Raw genomic sequence first — 21062 nt, forward strand, 5'->3', positions numbered from 1 at the left:
TTAACCACTCATTAGCAAATAAAATTACAAACCGCCGCAAAACGCCTGCTGTACGAAGTGCTGTGCGACATTAATGTACGAGTGACCAGCCACAATGTTTAACGATGACGGTTATGAGAGACACCATGTTACATCTCAGGTTGTGGTGCACATCACAACGTTGTGGTGCACCTCAGACAGACAGCAGAGACCAGAAAGTCAACACTAAATCAGTCTGCTGAGAAGAATTCAGTACTTCTGCCTTAATTAAGGACTTTTTTTTATCTAGATGTTTAAATTAAGGGCAGAAAAGCTTTCTTCTCACACTTCAGTCCCAACGACCATCCCTGCATGAAACAGGTGGAAAAACATACCATGCCATTTCGAAAAATAGCATGAAATGTATAGAAGAAAGAGAGGTGGACGGAAAGCATAAGCATCACATTTATTTATTTTAAATATTATTTTCATTGCAAATTATGTTATTCTTCTGCCACCCTTGAAGTTGTTTGCCAGTGGTGCTACTTATAATTTCCACTATTTCTCACTCTAGTTCGTTCCTTTCTGCTATAAATCTGGTGGTAAAATATTACGTTCCACACATGATTACTTTCAAACACATCGACCGTCTCCTCAAAACAAGAGGCAAGAAGATGGCTAGACTTCAACTGCTACCCATGGAGAGCCTGACGGAAACCTGGAAGGATTGTTAATAAGAGATAATGGGGCTAATGCTTACCCCCTCCCTCCTCCAGATACACATATTTTTAATTTATTTATTTAATTAATGGTTAATCTTCACTATATTGACCAGTGACCCGTCATATATTTCCCACCTACGATTATTTAAAAAATTTCACACACATTCTGAAAATCATATTCTTTTAAACACGGTTTCTTTTCTATACGCACGACTGCCCATATATACAGTTTGTGCAGTGTGTGTATACGTACTCATTTAAATTTTCTTCTAATTTCTAAAAACTTCTTATTGTAATGTTTCCTTTCAATTCCATGGGGGAAGTGGGTGTGAATTCTTCCTTCCATGCAATGTGTGTCAGAAAAGACGACTATAATACCGGGAGCAAGTCTCTAGCCACTTCTTCTCTCATATTAATAAAAACGAAATGAAGTAAATCAAAAAGTTAATTACGATATTGTTATGATGTTTAAATTTAACAATATTCTTCCTAAAAGTTTACATTTGTTTACCTAAAATGATGTGAAGCTAAAGGGAAGATAGTAGAGAGTACTTGGTTTGTCTCTCTTTTTCGAAAATTGGTGTAAATTTTCTAAGACTTAGTTTTTCACCCTGAATTCTTCTAAGAATTTTTTTTAAATGGTACTGATAGTGGGTAAGTGATTTTGAATCTACATATTATGTAACACCAGCAGGCAAACTGCGGTTCTCTGGAGATTGTGATGTTCCTAAGGTGACTATAATCTTCCTCAGATGACTGTGATGTTCCTCACATGATTGTAATGTTCCTCAAGTGAGTGTGGCTTCTGTATACACACTTGTGTTGTTGTTTGTAAACATTGAGATACAATATTTAGTAATACTAAATGCCACATATGTTTTTTTTTCTAATACCTGTGTAAATTCTTTATGTAGATTGATTTGTCTGACCGGAAATAAGAGTTAAAAGGTCGAGAAAGAGTAGGACAGAGAAATACAGGCGTATGAGAGATGAAGACTTAGATGACTATGAGAGAGAGAGAGAGAGAGAACAGAGTGGAGAAGAAAAGAAGAGAAGTGAAAATGAGGATATAAGGGAGCGAAAGCATAATTTAAAGCAGGAGGAAGATGAGGAAGAAGAGAAAGAAGAGGTGGAAGAGGAAGAAGAGAAAGAAGAGGTGGAAGAGGAAAAAAGGATGAAGAGGTGAGGTGGTAGAGGAAAAGTAGAAAACAGAGGCAAAAAAGATAATGAGAGGAAAAAATGAACGTAGGTACTTAAAAGAGTGAGAGAAGAATAAAGGAAAGAATTTGGAATGAGAGAAAAAAATACAGTAAGTGGAACTACTAAACAATGAAAACGCAAGAAAGGATAGAACGGAAAAAAGAAAATGGAGTGAAATAAGAAGTAGGAAAATCAGAAAGAAGTACTATTAAGATCTATTTGTATTCTGAAGAAAGGAGAACAAAAGCTCACATCTTTAAGCTCACAATACACCAAATTCCTCAACAGCTGCACTTTGGTAATTTAGCTCGAGTCTGGCAGCTGTAAACGAGACATAACGAGATGATGTCGAGATAAGAATAACATGACAATGGAATATTTTGACGTAATTGACTACTTTTATCGCTTCAATCACGAGACTTCTGGCTTCGAGATCGAACCCGTTGCCTCTGCTTGCGTAAACAAATGCTGAACTTAAAAACACAGTAAATTCTGTAATGGTACTGAATCACACACATTTCTCTCGCATGTGTATATTATTCATCATTTGTAGTTTCTCTCAGCATTTCCCATTGCCAATATAATTTCCTTCAGCAATTCTGCATTCCTTCGGAATTTTTTCCCCATGTATGCCGCCGTGGTTTCTCAGCATTTCAGTATGACAAAATAATTTTACTCAGCATTACTGTTTGATGACATAATTTCCCACAACATTACTGAAGGCATTCATAATTTCTCTAGATATTTCTGTGTAACATCATAATTTGAGTTGCATTTATGCAGTATTAAAATGTTTTAGTATTCACTCAATTATTATCACAAAAAAAATATATTGTGGTCATTGTCTTTGAAGTTGTTATAATTATAACTAATTATTAATGTCTTAATGACACGAATACAAAGAATGATGACGATTACATGATAAGGAATGTTAAATTTACAACCATTACAAGGACACAAGAGTATCATAAACCAAAAGCTTCATAAACCATTATTTCGTTATATTTAAAACATATTGTACAGGGTGGTGGAAGTGAGCAGTGTTCTCTTTTGTTTTATACATATGTGGTTTTAAAAGAAAGGTGTTTTTTAATCAATTTGTAGGTTTCAGTTACCAAGCTTTAAATCATACACATATGATTCACAAAGTCCTTTGGAAGATCATTAAGCATAAGGAATGCTCAGGTTCAGGGGGGGGGAGGGGTAGGATCCTTCGTCCTCTGAAATGAGAAAGACAAGTTTCCGGTCTTGAATCAGTTAATCACAGAGACCATAATTGTAGTTCATTGATAGAGAAATATCCATTTTCCTTCTCAGTTTTCTCTCCTGTAACCATAAGTTTCTAAGGTATACACGTTGTACTTGAAGTTTGTGCAAATTACTTAAAACTATTTGCACAAACCTAAAATATGTACATCTAACATGTACATCTAACTATAAGCTACAAAACTTATAAAATCCCTTACTAGAATGCAAAGTAACTTTCACAGATATTTATTACAAATGTATATTGCAAATGTGTGTAACACCTTAAAATATCAATAAATTATAACACGCAGAACATAAAACAGTTTACAAATACATTTAAAACATTTTAAAGTACTTAATAAAAACATTAAGTATTTAAAACCCTAATGTACCTTATGCAAAGTCTTATGCTTTACTTTCATAGTTCCTTGATAATGTGAGTAGTCACGAAAGCGCTTGGAATTTCTCTATTCTTTCAGAGTGGTTGTTTTGCATATGCAAAGTCTATATAGAACCTAAAATATCTTATACTACTCCCTATTAAAACTTAAGCCAACTTATACAACATTCAATCACAGAAATGGGAGGTCAAAAACTTTTAGTGCAATTACCAAGACCTTTATCGTGCCCCAGATGTTCAATTTGCTGTAAAGGGTCATAATTAGAATTTCCCAACGCGATGATAATCATGTTCAGGCGGGTAATAACTCCAGTTAATAGCCGGTAGTTACTGCGGTAATGTCTTCTTTGTTATACATTGTTTGTGTTAGGCTGCGAGCAGGCGGCGAGGGAAGGCTGGTGTTTCAACCCTGGCTGATATGTAGCAGGTATGAACGCTTAGCGGGTGATGGGCGTTTCCTGCTCGTCCACGTCTCCACATACTTGGGTGCGGTAAGTGTCGTCGCCTGGTCAGGTGTTGAAAGTGTCCTAAGCTGAGAAGGTAATATGTTGAGGTCATTATAATAATGTTATACAATCCCGATAAGTGGATAAGTAAACACATGCAACAGTAACGTATCATCATCATTCAATACAGAAGCGGTTAATATGGAGAGAGCAAAAGTAGTTGGAGGTGGTCAGTCCCTTAGCTTGTAGATTGATTCAGCTTTATGGCATGTTACACATGCTGTATAATACCGACAATATGGATGAAGATATATATATACATACACTTAGGACATCATTATTGGAAACATCACTGGTGAAGATCAGGTGACGGAATCAGGTCATCTAACAGCAGTAGTATCATATGTGTAACTGTAGTTCTGATGATATACTTGTTAGATGTTTGTTCTATGATATTGGTGATAGCAGTAATGGCTACCTAAGTACAGTTGTGCCTATCAGTGTTGGATTCTCTGTTGATCAGCTTTGTTCTAGTTTATGAGATGTAACTCTTCCGATAGATGCTTGATACAAATATTTATGGTGTCATCTCTGTCGCATTCATTTTCTGATCTCGAACCTGCGTAGAAAGATTCCTCCCTGTTTCTCCTACGTAGATCGCACTGTATTCCTCACATGGTATTGTGTAAAGGGTAGCTTCACCGTTTTGTTTATCAAAGGAATCTTCCTAGTGAGGCTTCTGATGGACGTCGTAGCACTGGTAGCTATGCGGGTGTTGCTTCTTGAAAGAGTTTCTCTGATGTTGCTGGCTGCTTTTTTTCTAAGTAGAGTGAGGAATCTGGGTTTCTCTGTGGTGCTATTGTTGGTTGAGTTAAAGGTTTTCATAACTCTGCGTTTGCAGTCTTGTATGAAGTGGAAAGGAATCCTGGCGACAGCGCTGGTGGAAGACGAAGTAGACAAGGTGGAGGGCAAATTTGATGTAATCACTCCATGACTATAGGTACAACTTGATCAATTTCTTAGCCTAAAACAAATAGTAGTAGACCAGAGACAGGATGGTGAGGTGTAACTTGGAGATGAGGTAACAGGTGGGCTAGACCTACTAGTGCAAGTTGTTCTTGCTAAACAATTGTTAGCAATAGAGTTGAAGATTTCCTTTGTACCAAGATAGAATCATGATGCAGTGTCAAACAAGTGTCATATTATAAATGGAATACAATGGTAAGAAAGACGCATTCCTTGCACATATTAAGCTGCCTCTCTCCACTTCGTCTTCAACCAACGCATATGTCTCCAAGGGAATGCGTCATTTCTGTATTTGACTGATGAAGCCTGCAGCACAGGTGATAGGTTTCGTCATTAAAGATGCCTAGTGTTGCACATGCATCTTACTTATCACCTTTTCGGTATTGTACATATTTTATAATATGGAAGAACTTAAACCCTGAAATATGGCACTCGTCAATCAACATTGCTTCTGCTTTCGTAATATTTGCGGCCCCTGTATTCAGCGAAATGTTTCGAGCAACGTACTTAACTGTTGCACACATGTCTTATTTATATATAAGTTTTCCAAGTGTAATAAGCTTGCATGGTAATACGTAGGTGTTGCCATTTAGTTAGGTGCTGCTCGTATCATCAGATAACCAAGTGTTGTAAACGTCGTCAATTTGGCCATATGTTGCAGGCGTTGTGAGTACGTCAAATGCTGTAATTGACCTAAGTTTGCTAGGCAATGCTAGTGTTAGTTGGCCAGGTTTTGCAAGAATCGATTTTTTACGTCAAGTACCCTCCATTACAACAGGTGTCCTACCCTATGCCATGTGTGTTCCATTACGCCAGGTATCCTCTCTGTATGTCAAGTGTCCTCCTTTACGTCATGTGTTTTTCTTTGCCTCGGGTATCTTTCGTTACCTGAGGCGATTCATATAGTCACATAAGTTTCAATTATAGCCACTCTCAGCTACTGTAGGCAGTAGGTAATATTCTAATCACAAGAGGAAAATCTAATAATTTCTTGATATCTTTTTAAACTTTTGTATCCACTTTACACAAATAACCCGCAAATAGAAGAGAGGAGCTCACGACGACGTTTCGGTCCGACTTGGATCATTTACAAAGTCACACTAACGAGAAGTGGGGCAGGACGGGTATATATAGGCAGGAAGAGGTAGTGGTGGTAGTAGTACCTCTTCCTCCCTATATATACCCGTCCTGCTCCACTTCTCGTTAGTGTGACTTTGTAAATGGTCCAAGTCGGACCGAAACGTCCTCTCTTCTATGTGCGGGTTATTTGTGTATCGTTCCAGTCACGGTATTGTGCCTTTTTTTGTTATTTGTATCCACTTTGTTTTCTTGAAGGTCCTCATTATATACAGAACGTCAATGATCGTAAATATTGATAACTAGCGCTTATTTCGCGTAGGTTACTCAACACATGGAGTGGTAGGGGTTCTATGCTCCATTCAGTGCAAGGATATTAGAAGCTCTGTTCTGAATTTAGCAGAAGGAGCGGTAAAGGCTGTATCATCCATTCAGCGCTGTCAACGGTGCTGACTTGCTCTGTCAGCTAAAAACTAGACGGAAACTCAACTCTGATAGCCTGGATTAGTCTGCACATAGCTGATGTACAGTATTTATATAGTAACTTACTGAAGGCTGGAAACCATTAGTAATGTTATAAAAGTTTTCTCTTGTAATGTCTTCTCAAAGAAAAGTTAGCCCTAGTTAATGTCTTCCCAGGAAAAAGTTAGGTATAGATAATGTATCCACAAGGAAAAACTTCTGTATTTCAAATCTTGTGTAATAATGAGTTGAATAACAAAAGTCGAGTTACCCTTCTGATGCTTTATGAATGCGTATAAATATTTTATTAAGTGGGGAAAGATCCGTAAAATAATTAAGATGTGTGTAGCACTGTACGCCATTCCATTACCTGTGACTATTCCATGACGTGTGTAGTACACTATGACATGACGTGTGTAGTACACAATGACATGTGTGCATTATACTGTGACTATTCCATGATGTGTGTAGTGCACTATGGCATGATGTGTGTAGTACACTATGGCATGACATGTGTAGTACACCATGCCATAACGTGTGTAGTACACTATGCCATGACGTGTGTAGTACACTATGCCATGACGTGTGTAATACACTATACCATAACGTGTGTAGTACACTATGCCATGACGTGTGTAGTGCACTTTGCCATGACGTGTAAAGTGCACTATGCCATGACGTCTAATACACCCTACAATGACTTGTGTTGTGCACCATGCAGTGACTTGTGTAGTGTTGTGCACCATGCAATGAGTAGTGTAATACTGTACACCATGTTATGTCTAGTGTAGCGCTGTACACTGTGTTATAACTAGTGTAGCGCTGTACACTGTGTTATAACTAGTGTAGTGCTGTACACAATGCAGCCACTAGATGTAAAATACACCGACACTTCTTAGAATCTTGCTACAGATAATTCTTAATTGCTTAACTTCTTAGTATGATGTACTTCCTTAGTGAGCTCCACCCACTATTTACATCTTCCTCACCTCTCTCCAGTACATAAATCTATCCGTCCTCGTACTTCGACCTCCAGGGTTACCTAGACTAATGAAATGAGCGCCTTTCAAGGCTGAGAGCCTGGCCGAATCAAATTGCCTCCTTTCATCTTCCACCGTTTACTCTCTATTGGATTGATTAAGTCACTAAATGGAGATATCTGAGCGTTACACATATGTCGTATTCATTTACATGTACATTTTATAAACCAATATTATATTTTAACATCTGTCATCTTATTTTTTTTAATAGTGTACGTTCTTGTCTAAAATATTCTTGCTTTCTTTAGTTAAATTCCTTACATTGTCTATTAAGCGAACTTCCCTCCCTCACTCATAAAATAAATATGCTTTTAATTCGATCTGTAGTATCGGCACGCCTCTGGTTGGACAGTGATGGAGCGATAGCGTTTCTTTTTTCGGGTCATCTATCTTGGTGGGAAACTGCCGATTTGTTAATACAAAATAATATTTATGCATATATCGTGAATGTATTACAAATCATTAAAATTAATTACTATTACAATCACTTCGAGTGTTCTGTATATCATGAGGCGCTAAACCGTCATCGTAGAGCTGTGGAACCTTGATCCGGTATTCGCTTATCGCGACCCGGCCTTTGACCAGTCATGATACAAGTGCTGTTACATAACTCGTTTTTCAGTAAATACATGTAAACTGAAAAGTAATTCCCTAGAGTGAGGTGTACATATATGCACTTTACCGTGCACTGTGTAGTGAAGATGCCCCCGAGTGTAATATGGAGCAACGATACTGCCAGTGCAGTATGTAGCGACTATGCGTCTCTCGTGTACTATATAGAAAATGTCATCCCCCAGTGTAACGTGCGCTGAATCTGTTGTCCCATGCACTGTAGTAAAGATGAAGCCAACGGTAACGAAGGCGTGGATCTGCCACGCGCTCAACCATCAGCACATAAAACCATTTGCAAGTGAGCTCTGGGACGTGAGTATATTCTTTCGCCTCTCAAAATAGTCGTAAAATCTTGAGACTCGAGCCTCTAATTGCTATGAACCACGCCCTGGTGAAGCCACCTTTCCAGCACTTGGTTTTAATATCAACATTAGCCTTCGCTCAAGTCTCGGGGATGGTAATCAGAGAGGGAACTGAGTACATCTTAAAAACTGCCTGAAAATGTATTCTCTAACAAGAACTATTCAAACTGTGCCTCAAGTTAAGGGAACACGGCAGGGAAGATATTTGCATACAGGTTTGCACACGGAAATGGGTATGATGCTTGTGCAAAGATTTTGTAATGACGTTTGGGCATTAGTTTAGGCACGAAGTTTTAGGAAAATATTATCATTATCCCGCTTCTTACGTCCATCCTAGCAATAATAATAATTATTATTTTTTCTACACGTACATGTACAAGGTATACATGCCTAGCAGACATTAATGATATACTACTATATAGAAAGCCGCTTGTTATACAAAGCATTTCGGCAAATTTGGTCAGTTTTGTCCCAGGATGCGACCCACATCAGTCGACTAACACCCAGGTGCCCATTTTACTGATGGGGAATATAGACAACCTGTGTAAAGAAACACACCCAGTGTTTTTACCCAAGCCGGGAATCGAACCCGGACCTTGGCCGTGTGAAGCGAGAGCTTTAGCCACCAGGCCACTGGGAACCGTACTGAAATGAATGAAAAAGATCATTGCACAAGATATTCTGTTATTACGACATATTGCATAAAAACATAACTTTGGATTCCTCCAATATTTTTATAGACTTCCATATTATTCTAATTTCTATTATCGTCGTGAAAAATAATATTTAATAACTGACATTAAATTTTCACCTGCTTAAGAAAGAGACTGAACCTACTTAAATGTCTTATTAAATATAGGGTTTAATTTCTGGCCAAAGTTTGCCATGTTATATAATCTTCTGACATAAACCTCACTAAGTAATCAAGGTGAACAGAAACCCACACTAAGTCATCAAGGTATAAAAGGGTCCACATTCATTCATCGAGGCATAAAGAAATCCACACTGTATGTGAACCCCTAAATTAAACGAGATGTGACCAACAAGTTTCACATAGGTAATAATTGTTGAAAATGGTATAGTTACAAACAAACTGGAAAATGTACTTGTGTGCGGTAATCTTTATAAACAAGCTCAAAAATACGTGGATATCTGCTAAAACAATTGAAATTTGGAAATAATGGCTATAATCTCATTTTTTCTCCAGAAACGGGATGATCAACCACAGGAGGCCTGGTCAAGGACTGGGCCACGGGGGCGTTGACCCCCGGAGCACACTCTAGGTAGACTTCAGGTAGGTAGGGGTGCTGTGGGATGCTAGCTCATTCCGTTTACCATTAAACTACCGACCTTATTTTTAACCATGCCTAGAGGGTCTTAGGCTACCAGAGACTAATTAATTAGCTCTGATGTTTTTCATAGTTGCAATTCCTAATTTTATACTAATATACGTTTAAATATAGAATATTGCATATCAAACCAAGGTAGAATTTATTGGAAATATTAACATAACTCAACTCCGTTTGTTTCAAACAAAAATATATTTAGATTGTCAGCTTAAACTTGTAGATGAATGGTTCACAGAACCGACACGATGATAAATTAGACACACGTGCAACTCTTGGGTATCAGCGTGTCGGTTCTGTGAACCATTGATCTACAATCCTGTCAGACACTGCAACTTCTTGGGATCTTAATACTTGGGAATTCTTCGCTTGCCTAACCCTTGGGCACGACCTACTTCCACATTGGGCAAATGTGACACCACCTACAACTGCTGCACCTCTCCTGCCTACGGTTTATAAGCTGCTTCTCCGCTAATATGCCGTATTCTATTCAAGATTGATGGACTGACCACATCGATTCAAGGTTGAGGGACTGATTACCTCATTCTCCTCCTATTCTTCAAGTTTCTCCTGTGTATGGACTGATGAAGCCACTGTGTAACGAAACTTTTCCTTAATAAAGATACCCAAGAGTTGCACATGTGTCTAATTTATCAGCTTAAACTTGACTGATTAACTGAGAAAAGATAATAAAGCATATTGATTCATAATTATGTAAATGCTGAACTCCTTTACGGAACTGTTCGTCGATTTATATTTCTTGGGTTGAGAGATTTTTTTTTAATTATAAATTGAATTGCTCTTTAAATTCTCGGAGGCTTAGGTATGACTACCTTAACACAGAGAACTTTAGCCAAGTTGAATCGTAATAACTCAATCAGAACTGAAATTTATGATGTTTGTACGTTGTCTACAGATTATAATGCATGACATAATTTCATCAGTCGAATGGTGTCTAACAGTGGAATTATTACTATGGAGATATACGTATTACATCACCTGAATAGAAGCTTATATATGTCAAACAAAACATATTCGCATCGACAGATAGCCGAGACTTTAATAAAATTAATAACAACCAAGAAAAAACTTTGTTACAGCATTAATAGTGAAATGTCAGTGCAATACTAAAATATTGTTATTCAGGCCTTTGTAGCAAAATACAAAATATTTCATCCAGTTGTTCGAGTCACTTATAAGTTATTGGAATTAAAGTTAAATATATTAGAATAAGTGGCAATATATGTAACGTTGGGTCAAAACAAAAACGGAGTTGACTGGTTGAAAATATTGTAAAATAAACTGAAGTTCGATAATGAAGAGACCCTAATTTTATAAAGAAAACTAGTGATGCACATCACACAATTATTATACATAAACTATTGAGATTATAATAATAGAATATGAAGGTAAACCAATTAATTGCGACGAATGAGGATTGGGAGTCAGTACGGAATTAAGGAAATAAAATATGCAAATCTTAGGAAATGAGTAACGTTTATTTGATAGTTGATATCCAGATTGTTCCCATAAATAAGTCACTTGATCATTGATGCGACTGTTGCCTTCAATGGATTTCCAGAAAATCTTTGCCTTCCCTTGTTACTCATGATTTTATTTCTGGCTATGACACTTGTGCTTCACTGGTCTGTATGATGCAATTTAGTGATGAAGATGCCCTGAAGTTCACATTCAATAATCAATCCACTCTCAAGCTTATCTAATGATGCAGTCATCCATAAGTACACACTCAGTGATCGTGACAGTCTGGGGTCCACAGCCAATGATCGTGTCAGTCTGGGGTCCGCACTCAGTGACCGTGTCAGTCTGGGCTTCACACTCAGTGATCGTGTCAGTCTGGGCTTCACACTCAGTGATCGTGTCGGGCTGGGGTCCGCATTCAGTGACCGTGTCAGTCTGGCGTTCACACTCAGTGACCGTGTCAGTCTGGGGTTCACACTCAGTGACCGTGTCAGTCTGGGGTTCACACTCAGTGATCGTGTCAGTCTGGGGTCCGCACTCAGTGATCGTGTCAGTCTGGAGTCCGCACTCAGTGATCGTGTCAGTCTGGGGTCCGCACTCAGTGATCGTGTCAGTCTGGAGTCCACACACAGTGATTGTGTCAGTCTGGAGTCCGCACTCAGTGACCGTGTCAGTCTGGGGTCCGCACTCAGTGACCGTGTCAGTCTGGGCTTCACACTCAGTGATCGTGTCAGGCTGGGGTCCACAGTCAGTGATCGTGTCAGTCTGGGGTTCACACACAGTGATCGTGTCAGGCTGGGGTCCACACTCAGTGATCGTGTCAGTCTGGAGTCCGCACTCAGTGATCGTGTCAGTCTGGAGTCCGCACTCGGTGATCGTGTCAGTCTGTGGTTCAGACACAGTGATCGTGTCAGGCTGGGGTCCACACTCAGTGATCGTGTCAGTCTGGAGTCCGCACTCAGTGATCGTGTCAGTCTGCAGTCCGCACTCGGTGATCGTGTCAGTCTGGGGTTCACACACAGTGATCGTGTCAGGCTGGCGTCCGCACTCAGTGACCGTGTCAGTCTGGGGTCCGCACTCAGTGATCGTGTCAGTCTGGGGTCCGCACTCAGTGATCGTGTCAGTCTGGGGTCCGGACTCAGTGATCGTGTCAGGCTGGGGTTCACACACAGTGATCGTGTCAGGCTGGGGTCCACAGTCAGTGATCGTGTCAGTCTGGGCTTCACACTCAGTGATCGTGTCAGTCTGGGGTCCACACTCAGTGATCGTGTCAGTCTGGGGTCCACACTCAGTGATCGTGTCAGTCTGGGGTCCACACTCAGTGATCGTGTCAGTCTGGGGTCCGCACTCAGTGATCGTGTCAGTCTGGGGTTCACACACAGTGATCGTGTCAGGCTGGGGTCCGCACTCAGTGATCGTGTCAGGCTGCGGTCCACAGTCAGTGATCGTGTCAGTCTGGGGTCCGCACTCAGTGATCGTGTCAGTCTGGGGTTCACACACAGTGATCGTGTCAGGCTGGGGTCCACAGTCAGTGATCGTGTCAGTCTGGGCTTCACACTCAGTGATCGTGTCAGTCTGGGGTCCGCACTCAGTGATCGTGTCAGTCTGGGGTTCACACACAGTGATCGTGTCAGGCTGGGGTCCGCACTCAGTGATCGTGACAGGCTGGGGTCCACAGTCAGTGATCGTGTCAGTCTGGGGTCCGCACTCAGTGATCGTGTCAGTGTGGGGTTCACACACAGTGATCGTGTCAGGCTGGGGTCCGCACTCAATGATCATGTCAGTCTGGGGTCCGCACTCAGTGATCGTGTAAGGCTGTGGTCTACAGTGATCGTGTAAGGCTGGGGTCTACAGTGATCGTGTCAGTCTGGAGTCCGCACTCAGTGATCGTGTCAGTCTGGGGTCCACACTCAGTGATCGTGTCAGTCAGGGGGTCCACACTCAGTGTCAGTCTGGGGTAAACACTCAGTGATCGTGTCAGTCTGGGGTCCGCACTCAGTGACCGTGTCAGTCTGGGGTCCGCACTCAATGATAGTCAGTCTGGGGTCCACACTCAGTGATAGTCTGGGGTCCACACTCAGTGATCGAGTCAGTCTGGGGTCCACACTCCGTGATCATGTCAGTCTGGGGTTCAAACTCAGTGATAGTCAGTCTGGGGTCCACACTAATTGATCGAGTCAGTATCGGGTCCACACTCAGTGATAGTCTGGGGTCCACACAAAGTGATCATGTCTGTCTGGGGTCCACACTCAGTGATCGAGTCAGTCTGGGATCCACACTCAGTGATCGAGTCAGTCTGGGGTCCTCACTCAGTGATAGTCAGTCTGGGGTCCACACTCAGTGATCGAGTCAGTCTGGGGTCCACACTCAGTGATCGAGCCACTCTGGGGTCCACACTCAGTGATAGTCTGTAGTCCACACTAAGTGATCATGTCAGTCTGGGGTCCTTACTCAGTGATAGTCTGGGGTCCACACTCAGTGATCGAGTCAGTCTGGGGTCCACACTCAGTGATCGAGTCAGTCTGTGGTCCACACTCAGTGATCGAGTCAGTCTGGGGTCCGTACTCAGTGATTGTGTCGGTCTGGGGTCCACACTCAGTGATCGTGTCAGTCTGGGGTCCACACTCACTTATCGTGTCACTCTGGGGTCCTCTCTCCGTGATCATGTCAGTCTGGGGGCCCACACTCAGTGATCGAATCAGTCTGGGGTCCACACACAGTGATAGTCAGTCTGGGGACCACACTCAGTGATCGAGTCAGTCTGGGGTCCACACTCCGTGATCATGTCAGTCTGGGGTCCACACACAGTGATAGTCAGTCTGGGGTCCACACTCAGTGACCGAGTCAGTCTGTGGTCCACACTCAGTGATAGTCTGGGGTCCACACTAAGTGATCATGTCAGTCTGGGGTCCACACTCAGTGATCGAGTCAGTCTGGGGTCCACATTCAGTGATCGAGCCAGTCTGGGGTCCACACTCAGTGATCGAGTCAGTCTGGGGTCCACACTCAGTGACTGAGTCAGTCTGGGGTCCACACTCAGTGATAGTTTGAGGTCCACACTAAGTAATCATGTCAGTCTGGGGTCCACACTCAGTGATCGAGTCAGTCTTGGGCCCACTCTCAATGATCGAGTCAGCTTGGGGTCCACACTCAGTGATAGTCTGGGGTCCACACTCAGTGATAGTCTGGGGTCCACACTCAGTGATATTCTGGGGTCCACACTCAGTGATAGTCTGGGGTCCACACTCAGTGATCGAGCCAGTCTGGGGTCCACACTCAGTGATAGTCTGGGGTCCACACTAAGTGATCATGTCAGTCTGGGGTCCACACTCAGTGATAGTTTGAGGTCCACACTAAGTGATCGAGTCAGTCTGGGGCCCACACTCAGTGAACAAGTCAGTCTGGGGTCCACACTCAGTGATCTTGTCAGTCTGGGGTCCACACTCAGTGATCGAGTCAGTCTGGGGTCCAGAATCAGTGATCGAGTCAGTCTGGGGTCCACACTCAGTGATCGAGTCAGTCTGGGGTCCACACTCCATGATCGAGTCAGTCTGGGGTCGTCAGTCTGGGGTCCACATTAAGTGATCGAGTCAGTCTGGGGTCCACACTCAGTGATCGAGTCAGTCTGTGGTCCACACTCAGTGATCGAGTCAGTCTGGGGTCCACACTCAGTGATCGAGTCAGTCTGGGGTCCACACTCAGTGATTGAGCCAATCTGGGGTCCACACTCAGTGATCGAGCCAGTCTGGGGTCCACACTCAGTGATAGTCTGGGGTCCACACTAAGTGATCATGTCAGTCTGGGGTCCACACTCAGTGATAGCCAGTCTGGGGACCACACTCAGTGATCGAGTCAGTCTGGGGTCCACACTCAGTGATAGTTTGAGGTCCACACTAAGTGATCGAGTCAGTCTGGGGCCCACACTCAGTGAACAAGTCAGTCTGGGGTCCACACTAAGTGATCATGTCAGTCTGGGGTCCACACTCAGTGATCAAGTTAGTCTGGGGTCCACACTCAGTGATCGATTCATTCTGGGGTCCACACTCACTGATCGAGTCAGTCTGGGGTCCACACTCAGTGATCGAGTCAGTCTGGGGTCCACACACAGTGATCGTGTCAGGCTGGCGTCCGCACTCAGTGACCGTGTCAGTCTGGGGTCCGCACTCAGTGATCGTGTCAGTCTGGGGTCCGCACTCAGTGATCGTGTCAGTCTGGGGTCCGGACTCACTGATCGTGTCAGGCTGGGGTTCACACACAGTGATCGTGTCAGGCTGGGGTCCACAGTCAGTGATCGTATCAGTCTGGGCTTCACACTCAGTGATCGTGTCAGTCTGGGGTCCACACTCAGTGATCGTGTCAGTCTGGGGTCCACACTCAGTGATCGTGTCAGTCTGGGGTCCACACTCAGTGATCGTGTCAGTCTGGGGTCCGCACTCAGTGATCGTGTCAGTCTGGGGTTCACACACAGTGATCGTGTCAGACTGGGGTCCGCACTCAGTGATCGTGTCAGGCTGCGGTCCACAGTCAGTGATCGTGTCAGTCTGGGGTTCACACACAGTGATCGTGTCAGGCTGGGGTCCACAGTCAGTGATCGTGTCAGTCTGGGCTTCACACTCAGTGATCGTGTCAGTCTGGGGTCCGCACTCAGTGATCGTGTCAGTCTGGGGTTCACACACAGTGATCGTGTCAGGCTGGGGTCCGCACTCAGTGATCGTGACAGGCTGGGGTCCACAGTCAGTGATCGTGTCAATCTGGGGTCCGCACTCAGTGATCGTGTCAGTGTGGGGTTCACACACAGTGATCGTGTCAGGCTGGGGTCCGCACTCAGTGATCATGTCAGTCTGGGGTCCGCACTCAGTGATCGTGTAAGGCTGGGGTCTACAGTGATCGTGTAAGGCTGGGGTCTACAGTGATCGTGTCAGTCTGGAGTCCGCACTCAGTGATCGTGTCAGTCTGGGGTCCACACTCAGTGATCGTGTCAGTCAGGGGGTCCACACTCAGTGTCAGTCTGGGGTAAACACTCAGTGATCGTGTCAGTCTGGGGTCCGCACTCAGTGACCGTGTCAGTCTGGGGTCCGCACTCAATGATAGTCAGTCTGGGGTCCACACTCAGTGATAGTCTGGGGTCCACACTCAGTGATCGAGTCAGTCTGGGGTCCACACTCCGTGATCATGTCAGTCTGGGGTTCAAACTCAGTGATAGTCAGTCTGGGGTCCACACTAATTGATCGAGTCAGTATCGGGTCCACACTCAGTGATAGTCTGGGGTCCACACAAAGTGATCATGTCTGTCTGGGGTCCACACTCAGTGATCGAGTCAGTCTGGGATCCACACTCAGTGATCGAGTCAGTCTGGGATCCACACTCAGTGATCGAGTCGGTCTGGGGTCCTCACTCAGTGATAGTCTGGGGTCCACACTCAGTGATCGAGTCAGTCTGGGGTCCACACTCAGTGATCGAGCCACTCTGGGGTCCACACTCAGTGGTAGTCTGTAGTCCACACTAAGTGATCATGTCAGTCTGGGGTCCTTACTCAGTGATAGTCTGGGGTCCACACTCAGTGATCGAGTCAGTCTGGGGTCCACACTCAGTGATCGAGTCAGTCTGTGGTCCACACTCAGTGATCGAGTCAGTCTGGGGTCCGTACTCAGTGATTGTGTCGGTCTGGGGTCCACACTCAGTGATCGTGTCAGTCTGGGGTCCACACTCACTTATCGTGTCACTCTGGGGTCCTCTCTCCGTGATCATGTCAGTCTGGGGGCCCACACTCAGTGATCGAATCAGTCTGGGGTCCACACACAGTGATAGTCAGTCTGGGGTCCACACTCCGTGATCATGTCAGTCTGTGGGTTCACACTCAGTCATAGTCAGTCTGGGGTCCACACTCAGTGACCGAGTCGGTCTGGGGTCCTCACTCAGTGATAGTCTGGGGTCCACACTCAGTGATCGAGTCAGTCTGGGGTCCACACTCAGTGATCGAGCCACTCTGGGGTCCACACTCAGTGGTAGTCTGTAGTCCACACTAAGTGATCATGTCAGTCTGGGGTCCTTACTCAGTGATAGTCTGGGGTCCACACTCAGTGATCGAGTCAGTCTGGGGTCCACATTCAGTGATCGAGCCAGTCTGGGGTCCACACTCAGTGATCGAGTCAGTCTGGGGTCCACACTCAGTGACTGAGTCAGTCTGGGGTCCACGCTCAGTGATCGAGTCAGTCTTGGGCCCACTCTCAATGATCGAGTCAGCTTGGGGTCCACACTCAGTGATAGTCTGGGGTCCACACTCAGTGATAGTCTGGGGTCCACACTCAGTGATATTCTGGGGTCCACACTCAGTGATAGTCTGTGGTCCACACTCAGTGATCGAGCCAGTCTGGGGTCCACACTCAGTGATAGTCTGGGGTCCACACTAAGTGATCATGTCAGTCTGGGGTCCACACTCAGTGATAGCCAGTCTGGGGACCACACTCAGTGATCGAGTCAGTCTGGGGTCCACACTCAGTGATAGTTTGAGGTCCACACTAAGTGATCGAGTCAGTCTGGGGCCCACACTCAGTGAACAAGTCAGTCTGGGGTCCACACTCAGTGATCTTGTCAGTCTGGGGTCCACACTCAGTGATCGAGTCAGTCTGGGGTCCAGAATCAGTGATCGTGTCAGTCTGGGGTCCGCGCTCAGTGATCGAGTCAGTCTGGGGTCCACACTCAGTGATCGAGTCAGTCTGGGGTCCACACTCCATGATCGAGTCAGTCTGGGGTCGTCAGTCTGGGGTCCACATTAAGTGATCGAGTCAGTCTGGGGTCCACACTCAGTGATCGAGTCAGTCTGTGGTCCACACTCAGTGATCGAGTCAGTCTGGGGTCCACACTCAGTGATCGAGTCAGTCTGGGGTCCACACTCAGTGATTGAGCCAGTCTGGGGTCCACACTCAGTGATCGAGCCAGTCTGGGGTCCACACTCAGTGATAGTCTGGGGTCCACACTAAGTGATCATGTCAGTCTGGGGTCCACACTCAGTGATAGCCAGTCTGGGGACCACACTCAGTGATCGAGTCAGTCTGGGGTCCACACTCAGTGATAGTTTGAGGTCCACACTAAGTGATCGAGTCAGTCTGGGGCCCACACTCAGTGAACAAGTCAGTCTGGGGTCCACACTAAGTGATCATGTCAGTCTGGGGTCCACACTTAGTGATCAAGTTAGTCTGGGGTCCACACTCAGTGATCGAGTCAGTCTAGGGTCCATACTCAGTGATCGAGTCAGTCTGGGGTCCACACTCAGTGATCGAGTCAGTCTGGGGTCCACACTTAGTGATCATGTCAGTCTGGGGTCCACACTCAGTGATCGTGTCAGTCTGGGGTCCACACTCAGTGATCGAGTCAGTCTGGGGTCCACATTCAGTGATCGAGTCAGTCTGGGGTCCACACTCCATGATCGAGTCAGTCTGGCGTCCACACTCCATGATCGAGTCAGTCTGGGGTCGTCAGATTGGGGTCCACACTAAGTGATCGAGTCACTTTGGGGTCCACACTCAGTGATCGAGTCAGTCTGGGGTCCACACTCAGTGATCGAGTCAGTCTGGGGTTCACACTCAGTGATTGAGTCAGTCCGGCGTCCACAATGAGTGATCAAGTTACTCAGTATTCCACTGAGTCACTCAGTAAATATTTAGTAAGCAAGAGATCAAGAGTTCCACACGTATTGACCAAGTCACTCTGCTGTTCACACTGTGGAACACCAGTTCTGACAAGATTTCACAATTAGGATTCATATTTTTATATTGTAAAAATCAGGATTTACTTTGTTGGAGTAATCGAATGGGTATATTGCGAAATATTTGAAACTAGGTAATGTTGGGCTTTAATTCCACGTTTTTTCCCACATGAGAGATTCGAGACTATATATAGTCAGCTCCAATTCATTATGTTGTTCATTAAGCTACCGTCCTCATTTATGCCTAGGGAGTTCTTTGGTTACAAAAGACTAATTAATTAAGCTGTTTGTCAGTCACTGCTCACGTATATTTTTTTTCTTCAAATAAATGTTCACATTGAATTTCGAATATAATTCTTGTTTAAAAGTAATGTTAAATGGATATATAAGCATTTCCTCATATTAAATAATTTATAATGAACTTTATTGAGGTTATTTAACGCAAGATTTGTTTTAAACTTTTGAGTGCTGAGAAAAAAATGTAAATACATTTGGTCTAGAAATTCCAGTATGTTTAACTGCGTTGCAAAGAGAGAGAGAGAGATATTGAATTATTTTTTTAATTATTTTTATTTTTAACATTACCAGATGTCTGATATGACTAACACGCCAGAGAGCCTTATAATTGTATCAGAGTGAATGGTCATACAGGGCAGAAATACATGAAGTTTTAAATTGTCTGTGAAGATAAAAACGCTTTAAAGCAAAAGCAGAAAACACAGACCCCTCATGATAAATATGAATAATGTAGACTGTCAAATATTCGCGTTATCGTAATTGCGTCAGTGCCACACATTCACGTTTTCAGCCAAACCGAAATACATTGTATAAGAAGCTGGGCTGAGAACAATGACAGGCGTGACGCATTTTGCAGGTTCAAATAAGTAACTTGTAACCCGGGTATTATTTATGTGAAGCATTTTAAATAACATCACATTGATATATTACTTTCACGAAAAAAATAACCTACCTGGCATTCAAAAATTGGCAGATGTTGCTTTTTTATCAAAATCTCAATAGGCAAAATATATTAGTAGTACAATCCTAATGCTACACATATGATATTCAGGCTTTTAATTACAAAAAAAAAATATGGTTCTATTATTTGATCCTGTCAATCAAATGTTAATGAAAGTAATCGTAAATAACATTGGTCAACACTCCGTTTCTGCTCAATAATATTACACTGAATTAAGGTTACGGTATTGATTCCGAATGTCATCAGTTTTGCTTTATTTAGCTGTATTTCTAAAACTGTTCTGGTGCTCTGAAAGGAATTTAATACTGTACTCTCGAGATGTTCAATAAGTTTATTTCATATAATCTATTCCAGCAAATAAACGATACTTTTTTTTTGTTACGGAGACACGTCGTTCTTGAACATTGATTTGATATTTGCTCTCTTCTATGGAACTTGAATTTCACCCTTTATTAAAGACTTCTCTAAAAATATGTTAGTTACCATGTCAAAAGCACTTGTCGATAGACACGAGGCTTGTGTGCCTGTGTGTGTGTGTGTGGAGGTGGGGGTGTACATGTGCGTGTGCGAGTGTGTACGTATACTCACCTCTGTGTGGTTCCAGGGGTCGAGTCACAGCTACTGACAGCCACTAGGTCCACTCTCTCCCGGCTCCTTGGGCCTTCTCGTACTTCTTCCTAAAACTATGTATGGATCCCACCTCTACTGCTTCATTCTCCAGGCTGAAAAAAACTTCCTAGAATACCTACGACTCATCTGAGTTTTGAGCATCCAGTTGTGCCCATTATTTCCTGTATCCGTCTTTGAAACATTCTGCCCCTGTTCAAAATGTCAGTTCCACACAGTATTTTGCACGTCGTTATCATAACCTCCCTAGCCCTCCTGTCTGCCAGTATCATCATGGGGTCTATGCGGACAAGAATCCAATGATTTGTATGTACACTGGAGAGGGCCACCAAATAGAACGAAAGGAACACGTTAAAGACCTGAGAATAAT

Source organism: Cherax quadricarinatus, chromosome 5 (assembly GCF_038502225.1).
Source record: "Cherax quadricarinatus isolate ZL_2023a chromosome 5, ASM3850222v1, whole genome shotgun sequence".
NCBI classification, from domain to species: Eukaryota; Metazoa; Arthropoda; class Malacostraca; order Decapoda; family Parastacidae; genus Cherax; species Cherax quadricarinatus.